The 12,077-nt window shown below is 35.7% G+C and overlaps 1 pseudogene; it reads left to right on the top strand.

The window, feature by feature from the left end:
* The window catches only part of LOC107153529, a 45,871-nt pseudogene continuing 33,794 nt past the window's right edge, over positions 1-12,077 (top strand).

Raw genomic sequence — 12,077 nt, 5'->3', positions numbered from 1 at the left:
ATGGACTCAGTAATTTCAACTCTCAAGGGGGCTCATCCAACTTGAGAACAAATTAAAAAGGAGAACATAATTTTCATATCTAAGTGGCATGAAATATTCTCATTTACATTTTGGAGGCTCACTTAAAGTTATTGTTTTCCTTCGTCCAAACGAAGAGAACTTTCAGGAGATATTTTCAAATAGAAATCCAGGCACATTCTTGAGAGTTTCTCTTCTAGCATGTGAGAGACAGATCTGACTTGATTGCTATTACCTCCCTTATCATGAGAAACTTTGTCTCATAGAACACTGGGGTGAAGGTCCTTGATGTCCAGCAGGAGTGAGACCTCCAGGGGAACTGGGTGAGCATTGAATCATTTTTGTCTTGATAATTTCTTTTTTAAGCCCAAAGTTATATAAACCATGGGTGTGGAGACCACCACTTATTTGTTATTCATTTCGGTCCTAATCTTTAGTGAAGACTGAGGAGAAGGGAGGAAATAATGTTCAAGACACTGGGAGGTCAACTATTCTCCTTGAATAGGGACATCTTGTGGGAGAAGCAGGAGGGAAATGGCTACTTCTCGAGGATCATCATAGGAAGTCTTGCTCTTTGGAGGCCTTTTTGTGTGTCTTTGGACAATCTTGAGCTTGGAAACCAGCAGCTTCTGGGGTCAAAGACTTGGGGTTCATTCTTAATGTCATCTTCTATTCCTGCTTCTATAGATCCTACCTCTGAAGTCAGTGGCTTTAGAGAATGACTCCTCTGTGACAGAGTTTATTCTTATGACTCCACAGACCAACCTGAGCTGCAGCTGCCCCTGTTTTTCTTGTTCTTGGTGAACTATGCAGTCACTGTGGTGGGAAATTTAAGTTTAATCAACCTAATTTGCCTGAATTCACACCTCCACACACCCCTGTACTTTTTCCTCTTCAATCTTTCCTTCACTGATTTCTGTTTTGCATCTGTCTCTACTCCCAAAATATTGATGTTTTTTTTTCCCCTGAGAAGAACATCATCTCCTTTACAGGATGCATGATTCACATATTTTTCTTCTGCTTTTTGATCAACTCAGAGTGTTATTTGCTAACAGCTGTGGATATGATTGCTATGTGGCCTTCTGTAAGCCTCTGCTATACAGAGACATCATGTCACCTACGGTCTGTTCTCTGAAGATGTTGGGTTTTTACTTAATGGGGTTTGCAGGTGCCATGGTCCACAAAGGATGTATAGTCAGACTCAGGGTTTGTGATTTTAACATTATTAACTACTACCTTTGTGAGATCTTCCCCCTCCTTCAACGTTCTGCAGCCGCACCCACATCAATGAGCTTGTGAATTCTGTTTTTGAGGGGTCAGTGTCATTGTATCTAGCCCCATTATCTTAATTTCTTATGCTTTGATTCTCTATAATACCATTCATATGTCCTCAGCTTAGGGTTCATCCAAGGCCAAGAGTACCTGTGGTTCTCACATAGTAACTGCCTATTTTATGGATTTGGGCTGTTCACTCATATTAAACCATCATCTCCTGGGTCTGTGGATGAAGGGAATTTTTTTCTTTCTTTTTTAAATTAATTTAAAAAAAAATAAATGACAGGGCTGGGGATGTGGCTCAAGCGGTAGCGCGCTCGCCTGGCATGCGTGCGGCCCGGGTTCGATCCTCAGCACCACATACAAACAAAGATGTGTGTCCACCAAAAACTAAAAAATAAATATTAAAAAATTCTCTATCTCTCTCTCTCTTAAATAAATAAATAAATGACAGTGGAATGCATTACAATTCTTATTACACATATACAGCACAATTTTTGATATCTCTGGTTGTATACAAAGTATGCTGACACCAATTCATGTCTTCATACATGTACTTTGGATAATGATGTCCACTACATTCCACCACCCTTGCTAACCCCCTGCCCCCTCCCTTTCCCTTCCACCTCTCTGCCCTATCTAGAGTTTGTCTGTTCCTCCCATACTTCCCCTCCATACCCCACTATGAATCAGCCTCCTTATATCAGAGAAAACATTTGACATTTGTTTTTTTGGGGGGATTGGCTAATTTCACTTAGCATTATCTTCTCTAACTTCATCCATTTACCTACAAATGCCATGATTTTATTCTCTTTTATTGCTGAATAAAACTCCATTGTGTATATATGCCACATTTTTTTCATCCATTCATCTACTGAAGGGCATCTAGGTTGGTTCCACAGTTTAGCTATTGTGAATTGTGCTGCTATAATCATTGATGTGCCTGTGTCTCTGAGTATAATGATTTAAAGTCCTTTGGGTATAGACCGAGGAGAGGGATAGCTGGATCAAACGGCCGCTCCATTCCCAGATTTCCAAGGAGTCTCCATACTGCTTTCCATATTGGTTGCACCAATTTGCAATCTCACCAGCAATTTGTGAGTGATTTATTTCATTTGTTGCATATGAATTTCCAGTTTTCCCAGCATCATTTGTTGAAGAGGCTATCTTTTCTCCAGTGCATGTTTTTGGCACCTTTGTCTAATATAAGATAATTGTAATTTTGGGGGTTAGTCTCTGTGTCCTCTATTCTGTACCATTGGTCTACCAGTCTGTTTTGGTGCCAATACCATGCTGTTTTTGTCACTATTGCTCTGCAGCATAGTTTAAGATCTGGTATAGTGATGCCACCTGCTTCACTCTTCCTGCTAAGGATTGCTTAACTATTCTGGGTCTCTTATTTTTCCAGATGTATTTCATGATTACTTTTTCTATTTCTATTAGGAATGTCATTGGGATTTTGATTGGAATTGCATTAAATCTGTATAGTGCTTTTGGTAGTATGATCATTTTGATAATTTTAATTCTGCCTATCCAAAAGCAAGGTAGATTTTTCCATCTAAAAAGGTCTTCTTTGATTTCTTTCTTTAGGATTCTGTAGTTTTTGTTGTATAGATCTTTTACCTCTTTCATTAAGTTGATTCCCAAGTATTTTATTTTATTTATTTTTTGAGGCTATTGTAAATGGGGTGGTTTTTCTCATTTCCTTCCCAGAGGATTTGTCACTGATATACATAAATGCTTTTGATTTATGGGTGTTGATTTTATAACCTGTTACTTTGCTAAATTTATTTACCAATTCTAGAAGTTTTCTGATGGAGCTTTTTGAGTCTTCTAGGTATAGAATCATATCATCAGCAAACAGTTCTAATTTAAGTTCACCTTTTCCTATACATATCCCTTTGATTTCTTCTGTCTGTCTAATTGCTCTGGCCAGTGTTTCAAGAACTATGTTGAATAGAAGTGGTGAAAGAGGGCATCCCTGTCTTGTTCCAGTTTTTTAGAGGGAATACCTTTAATTTTTCTCCATTTAGAATGATGTTGGCCTGGGGCTTAGCGTAGACAGCCTTGACAATATTGAAATATGTTCCTGTTATCCCTAGTTTTTCTGTATTTTGTCAAATGCTTTTTCTGCATCTATTGAGATGATCATGTGATTCTTATCTTTTAGTCTATTGATGTGCCTGGTTTTGGGATCAGGGTGGCCTTATAGAATGAGTTTGGAAGTGCTGATCATTGGCCTCATAGAATGAGTTTGGAAGTGCTGCCTATTTTTCTACTTCCTGAAATAAACTGAAGAGTATTAGTATTATTTCTTCTTTAAAGGTCTTGTAGAACTCGGCTGTGTATCCATTCGGTCCTGGGCTTTTCTTGGTTGTTAAGCTTCTGATGGCATCTTCTATTTTATCACTTGATATTGGTCTGTTTAAATTGTGTATATCATTCTGATTCAATCTGGGTGAATTGTATGACTTAAGAAATTTGTCAATGCTTTTAATGTCTCTCTTTTATTGGAGTAAATTTTCAAAATAATTTCTCATTTTCCTTTATATTTCTATAGTGTCCGTTGTGATATTACTTTTTTCATCATGTATGCTGGTAATTTGAGTTTTCTCTCTCTTTCTCTTCATTAGCATAGCTAAGGTCAATTTTATTTATTTTTTTAAAGAACAACTTTTTGTTTTATCAATTTTTTCAATTGTTTCTTTTGTTTTGATTTCATTGATTTCAGCTCTAATTTTAATTATTTCTTGCCTTTTACTGCTTTTGCTGCTAATTTGTTCTCCTTTTTCTAGGGCTTTGAGATGTAATGTGAGGTCATTTATTTCTTGGCCTTTATTCTTTTAAGGAATGAACTTCATGCAATGAACTTTACTTTTAGTACTGATTTCATAGTGTCTCAGAGATTTTGATATATTGTGTCTATGTTCCTATTTAACTCTAAGAATTTTTAAATCTCCTCCTTGATGCCTTCTGCAACCCATTATTGTTCATTCAGTAGCATATTGTTTGGTCTCCAGGTGTTGGAAAAATTTTATTTTTTGTTTTGTTGTTTATTTTCAATTTCATTCCATTATGATCTGATAAAATGCATAGTAGTATCTCTACTTTTTTGTGGCATAGTATATGGTCTATTTAAGAGAAGGATCTCTGCGCTGCTGAGAAGAAAGTGTATCTGCCTGATGCAGGTTGATATATTCTATACATATCAGTTAAGTCTAAGTTATTGATTGTATTATTGAGTACTATATTTTCTTTATTCAACTTTAGTTTGGAGGATCTATCCAGTGGTGAGAGAGAGGTGTTAAAGTCACCCAAGATTATTATGTTGTGGTCAACTTAACTCTTGAACTTGAGAAGAATTTGTTTGAAATATATAGCTGCACCATTGTTTGAGGCATATATATTTATGATTGTTATGTCTTGTTGGTGTATGGTTCCCTTGGGCAGTATGTAATGTTCATCTTTATCCCTTTTGATTAACTTTGGCTTGAAGTCTACTTTATTTGATATGAGGATGGAAACCCCTGCTTGCTTCTGCAGTCCATGTGAGTGGCATGATTTTTCCTAACCTTTCACCTTCAGTCTGTGTATGTCTTTTTCTATTAGATGAGTCTCCTGGAGGTAGCATATTGTTGGGTCTTTTTTAAAAAATCCAGTCTTATAGCCTATGTCAGAAACTAAGGCATCCCCAGTGGTTCTTCTCTGGATTCTCTTCAGGGTTCTCTTCAGAGCAAATTTGACTTCCTTGTTCTGAGGCTATAAATGAGGGAATTTAACAAGGGAACCCCCAAAATGAAAAACACTGAGAAATATTTCCCCTTGTCCACAGACCCAGAAGATGATGGTTTGACATACATGAGCAGTGCAGACCCATAGATGAAACCAACAGTTACTATGTGAGAACCACAGGTGCTCATGGCCTTGGATAACCCCTTAGCTGAGGACATATGAATGATGTTATAAAGAATCAAAGTATATGAGATTAAGATAATGAAGCTATGTATCCTCCAAAGCATCACTTCACCTAAATGAGAATCTATTTTCTGCCCCTTGGTTCTGGGAAACTTTATTAGTAGCACAGAGAATTCTGCTGTCCTTTGTGATTTCCTCAGTTGGATGAGCCACTTGAGAGAAGAAATTACTGAGATTCTATTTACACCCTGAATAACAGAACATTGGATATTTTGAGAATCAAAGTTCTACTCAACTTATAATTTCCTACCAGAAATTCCTGATATCTAGGGCAAAGTACTGGGTGACTCCAAGAGGCCCTCTCCTTGTCATACCTTGCTCAGCTCTTCAAGAAGAAGGTCCAAGGCATAGTACTTGCTATTTCTATTCCTTTCTACAAGCCTCTGGGATTGTGTTAATAACCATTGGATAATAACTTTAACACTCAACATGCTTGGGCAATTCACCTTAATAAAGAGATGTTGCAGCAGAGGCTGAAAGAATAAAAGTAGGCTTTCAAGTCTGCATGAGTTTAAATAGACTTTTCAACTCAATGACTCTAAAAATTTTCACAAGTGATAAAACTTCACTGATTCTTGTTTATATTTGTTTCTACATATACATGTGCATATCTACAAAATGAGGCTCATAAATGACCTAACTAATTGAGTTGTGGGAATTAAGTTACATGACCATATCAGACCCATGTCTACATGTAAAAAATGACTGATAGATGATATTACTTTTAATCCCTTCCCTTGTTCTACATAACTATTCATTATAAATTAGAGTTTCTCAACCCTGACACTGTTGACTGATGAGGTGGGTTTTTGTTGTGGGGCTAATTTTGTATAGTGTAGAATGCACAGAATTCCTGGCTACTGCCCATTAGATGATAGTACTATCCTGTCCAAACTCCCACATAAAAACTCTTTAAAGAAATAACTAGTTGTGATCATCAAAATTTTCCAAAGACATTGTGAAATGACCCCTTGATAATTTTGGAACTCAGAGAATTATTTCCAATATATAGCACTTTGGCATATTGGGTATTTGAACTGAAGGACATTGGAAGGGCTCAGAAAGAAGTCTCTTCCTGACTGTCTCCCATCTTTCTTCCTTCTGTTCCCCTTGATTCCCCAAAGCAGACCACAGAAACTAAGAATTCCTCTTCTTAAATGCATGCCATTGAAACGAGGTCCCCTCTTTCTCAAAGCCAATCATGAGACTTAGAAACATATTAAAACCTTTTCTCATCCTTCTGTATAAAAGCTGGACACAAAGAAATCCCCTGATCTTTCTGGTCAGATAGTAGATCATAAGACTTTCATTCTAAAAGACATTCTCTCTCTCATAGCCAAGAGGAAGGAATGCCACATAGAGAAGCAAAGAAGAAACAGCACAGACAAGATGTGTGAGTTTCCTTTTTCAACCCAGTATATTAGATGGTATATTTTTGTCCAATCTCATTCATTTTACATGATTGCCCATTTAAAAAAAATTATGTATTCTAATTTGTTATACATGACAGCAGAATGCATTTCAATTCATTGTACACATATAGAACACAATTTTTCATGTCTCTGGTTGTTTATAAAGTAGAGTCACACCATTCGTGTATTCATACAGATAATTATCTCCATCTCATTCCACCATCTTTCTTACCCTCACACCCACTCCCTTCCTCTCCTTCCCCTTTGCTCTATCTAAAGTTTGTCTATTCTTAACATGCTCCCCTGACATCGCCATTATGAATCACCATCCACGTATCAGAGAGAATATTCAGCCTTTAGTTTTGGTGGATTGGCTTATTCACTTAGCATTATATTCTCCAACTCCATCCATTTACCTGCAAATTCCATGGTTTTATTCTCTTTTAATGCTGAGTAATATTCCATTGTGTATATATACTACAGTTTCTTTATCCATTCATCTGCTGAAGGACATCTAGGTTGATTCTACAATTTAGCTATTGTATATTGTGCTGCTATAAACATTGATGTGGTTGTGTCCCTGTAGCATGCTGTTTTTAAATCTTTTGCATATAAACCAAGGAGTGGGATAGCTGGGTCAAATGGTGGCTCCATTCAAAAATTTCTAAGGAATCTCCATACTGCTTTCCAGAGTGGTTGCACCAATTTGCAATCCCACCAGCAATGTAAGAGTGTGCCTTTTTTCTCCACATCCTCTCCAACACTTACTGTTCTTTGTATTCTTGATAGCTGCTATTCTGACTGGAGTGAGATGAAATTTTAGAGTAGTTTTGATTTGCATTTCTCTAATTGCTAGAGATGTTGAACATTTTTTTTCATATATTTGTTGATTAATTATATATCATCTTCTGAGAAGTGTCTGTTCAGGTCCTTGGCCCATTTATCAATTGGGTTATTTTTTTGGGGGGGTGATGAGTTTTTGAGTTCTTTATATACTCTAGAGATTAGTGCTCTATCTGATGGGTGAGGGGTACAAATTTGCTCCCACTTCTGTACACTCTCTATTTACCTCACAGATTGTTTCTTTTGCTGAGAAGAAACTTTAGTTTGAATCCATCCCATTTATTGATTCTTGATTTTAATTTTTGCACTATAGGAGTCTTATTAAGGAACTCAGGACCTAATTTGATATGAGGGAGATTTGGGCCTACTTTTTCTTCTCTTCAGTGCAGGGTCTATGGTTTAATTCCTAGGTCCTTGATCCACTTTGAGTTGAGTTTTGTGCATAATGAGAGATAGGGGCTTAATTTTATTTTGTTGTATATGGATTTCCAGTTTTCCCAGCACCATTTGTTTAAAAGGATTTCTTTTCTCCAATATATGTTTTTGGCACCTTTGTCTAATATAGGATAACTGTATTTATGTGGGTTTGTCTATGTGACCTCTATTTTGCACTATTGGTTTACAAGTCTATACTATGCCATTTTTGTTTCTATAGATTTGCAGTGTAATTTAAGTTCTGGTATAGTGTTGCCACCTGCTTCACTCTTTTTGCTAAGAATTGCTTTAGCTATTCTGGGTCTCAGGTTTCCAGATAAATTTCCTGACTACTTTTTCTATTTCTATGAGAAATGTCATTGGGATTTTGATTGGAATTGCATTAAATCTGTATAGTGCTTTTGGTAGTATGGTTACTGCCCATTTTCCCTCAAACATAACTATAAAAATAGAACTTTTCCCTGTTCTTTGGGTAATGGCTGTTGGTCCTGTATTTGACTAAATAAATTTGTTAATATTTTCTTTTGTTAATATGTATTTTATTGTAAGAGTGTTGGTCATGACCTCTATGATGAGAAAGAAAACAATCACACTTTTCCATCCCTACAATGACAAATTTCCCTTTTTGAGAATCACTAGTCTATCTGTACAGTCTGGATGCCTGCTATATCTACCTTACACATAGTTCTTTTCAATACCTACTTATGTGCCTTTAGCTCATTTTATCCAAGCTGATTATTCAAAGAAAATCTTCTAAAATTCCTGAAGAATATAATCCTAGGCTTCAACATTGTGCGACCTGAGTGAAGGAAAAAGACTAATGGTTCTAATATTCATGAGTCAAAACTTCTACCTTCTTGCTTTGTTTTAAATATAATAAATAATTTTACATGAATATATGGTCTTCTGGTAGAGAAACTCTGTTTTACTTCTTTAATTAATAAAATTTAGTCTTTTACTGAATGTAAATAAAGGTAGACATTGGCTACATGAGGAGGTTAAGGGATCTGATGATATAATTTCTTCTAAAAAAAAGAATTTCCCACCTTCATTTCTTTCAAAGATACCTCATGCCAGGGAGTTCTGAGAATATGATCGAGGGTACAGTGTAAATCAGAAGTTTCCTTGGTTTTCCATTTCTATCTTAGCATCAGGAGTTGTGAGAATGCCAAACCAAATATTGTTCACTCATTTACTTTATAACTTCTTGAATTTGGAAATTGTGAATCTCTATGGATTTTTTTTGTTATTATTGTTGTTCTTTGTTTTTTACTTGTGAGTTACTGACATTTTTAATCACTTTTTGCCATGTTAATGAATTTGAAGGGGAATAAAGACAACATGTCTACATTAATTACTCCACCTTTAATCAGAGTCCTTTGGCTATATCACCAGGACAACTTTGAGCACAAGAAACACACTATAACCTGGACACCAATGCTTAAATCTCCCATGTCTCAAACACTTCTGATCTACTCAGAGCAGAAGGTACATGTGGCCTAAAACCCATAGTCTCTTTTGATTTCAGAGTTTTAATTCTTTATTTTATCCAATAACTTTTTTTTTTCGTTGTTTTGATCAGGAAGTCACTGTGAAAACAAACTGAGTGACACATAAGCCTTGCCCTGGGGCCCCTCAATCTGACAAGAAAGATGGTCATGGTGCTAAACTCTTTATATACCATCCTTCATCTAGTGCTTACAGTTACCCTCTGAGCCAACCATCCCTGTCTCACACATAAGGAACCCAGAGATGGGAGGTATTAACTCATTGTTCCAAGTTATATTTAGACCCAAATATCTAAAATTGTTTTCTTTAACCACTATACTATGCAGTACTGTGTTATACAGCACAGAAAAAACAAGTTTGTACCATGTGCATTCAGGGATCTTTCAATTTAAATAATGAATCTAAGTCAAACTTGCTTATACAAAGCAGCCTATGCCAAAACGGTGTGGGCAACTGATAAATCAAGGATGTAAATGGCAGGGTAGAGTCATGTCATCAGCCTGGCTCTCTCTTCACACTTTTTTCCTGTTTGGTCCTGCTTGGTTTTAATTTCAGTTGAGCTTTACCATGTGGTAAAAAGAGAACCAATAAATCCCTACATGTAATTGTAACTTCAGGGGAAAAAAGGAGTGGGGAGAGAGAGAGGGAGAGAGAAATGACTTTAAAAATATTTTTTTTGGCAGAAACAAACTATTATCAATTTACTATGTTTAATGACTCCTTGTCATCATGGTTTTGGCATGAACTAATTGGACAGGATTATATTATGTGATGTGGGAAGACAGTCTATTTGTATAAAGTATGTTTCCTGTATCAGACAAGGTCAAGTTAAAAAAAGAAGCAAGTTATACATTTCCAAACAAAGGAAATTACAATACAGAGATAGTTATATAAATATTGCAAGGAAAAAAGAAAGAGGTTAATAATGAGAAAATGCAAATATATTTAATCTAGAGAAAAATAGCTATTATTCCAGGACTGGTACAAATAGAAAAGAAAGCATAATCAGATTCTAGAATCTAAGAAAAGAAGTTTGATAGATTGGTTCTTGAACTACTGAAGGCTGGAGGTGTGCTAGAGCTGGTGCTTGAACTACTGAAGTAGAGGCACCACCCAGAGGTTGCTGAGATGACCACGGATACTGGCATAAAAAGACACAGAGAGATGGAATGGAAATTAATCCAGAAATCAATCCATATTCATATAGTCAACTGAGTTTTGACAAAGTCATCAGGAACATATAGAGGAGAAAAGACAGTCTCTTCAACAAATGGTGCTGGCAAAATTGGATATACTTATGCAAAAGAATGAAAATAGATTCTTTTCTCACATCATGCACAAAAACAAACTCAAAGACCTAACTACAAAACCTGAAAATAGAAAATTACTACAAGAAAATATAAGGAGAATCCTTCAAGAATTTTGTGTATGCATTGATATTTTTATACAAAAGATACAAAGTAACAAAAGTGAAAAATAGACAAATGAGGAATATTACCAAACTAAGAAGCTTCTACACAGCAAGGGAAATAACCAACAGAATTAAGAAACAATCTACAGAATGGAAGAAAAAATGTTGCAAGAATGAGATCTCAAAATTCTTTAGCCCAGGGCAAATAGAAGCCATAAGATATGGTCACCTAGGTCATACTAGCATAGCACAATAGGTCTGAGGACTCCCTGATCCATAAAGATAATAAGTAACCTCAGGACAGATGTTTCTTCTTATCTCAATTCTTACCCAGAACATATAACATATATTACCAGTTATCAATAAATGCCCTGAGTTATTATTGGTGACTGATGCAATTGCAACAACAAATTTGCTGTAACCTGCTTCTTCTTCATTTTGTTGTTGTTGTTGTTTTAATCTGTAAAACAACAAATTTGGTGACACAAACAAATGCCCAAAGTGACTGTCCTTGCTTCCCAAGAACTCTCTCTGGACTTAGCTGTTGGATTGAACCCACTGTGTTCTCTAGCTCCAGTGGCTCAATACAGGACCGCGGGTAGAAGACTTCTCTTGGGACACAAAGTCTCCCAGATCCTTATTTAAAATATTAAATTATCAATTATTGAACATAAGTTTAATCTTCATATTCTTTAATATTTTGTTTATATGATTTTTAATTGTGAAGTATATTGGGTGCATTTCCACATTCCAGATTTATGTAATGAAAAAGCACATCTTTCTAGAAATTATAAATTTGTGTTCATCTACAAGGCATTGATTCATAATTTCTAAGGATTTTATGTGTTAAATAAAACTAAAACTAAGAAGGGAAATAATTCCTTTTTGAGTAAATGGAGATGTATTTGATCAAATTATATGTATGAAGATTTATTTTTTAAAGAATTAAAATAAAATTTAAAAAAGCAATTTTTGTTTGAGAAAGAATCTGTTTTAGTCAAAATGATTAGAGAAAGAAAGATAGAATAAAATGAAGTTTAAGCAAATTGTAGTTAGAGCAAGTTGTAAGTATTTTTTTTTTTGTCAATAGACCTTTATTTTATTTACTTTTATGTGGTGCTGAGGATCAAACCCAGTGCCTCACACGTGCTAGGCAAGTGTTCTACCACTGAGCCACAACTCCAGCTCCAAGTTGTAGG

Source organism: Marmota marmota, unplaced genomic scaffold, assembly GCF_001458135.2.
Source record: "Marmota marmota marmota unplaced genomic scaffold, marMar, whole genome shotgun sequence".
In the NCBI taxonomy this organism is placed as follows: domain Eukaryota; kingdom Metazoa; phylum Chordata; class Mammalia; order Rodentia; family Sciuridae; genus Marmota; species Marmota marmota.
This window is presented reverse-complemented; position numbering and strand designations above follow the sequence as displayed.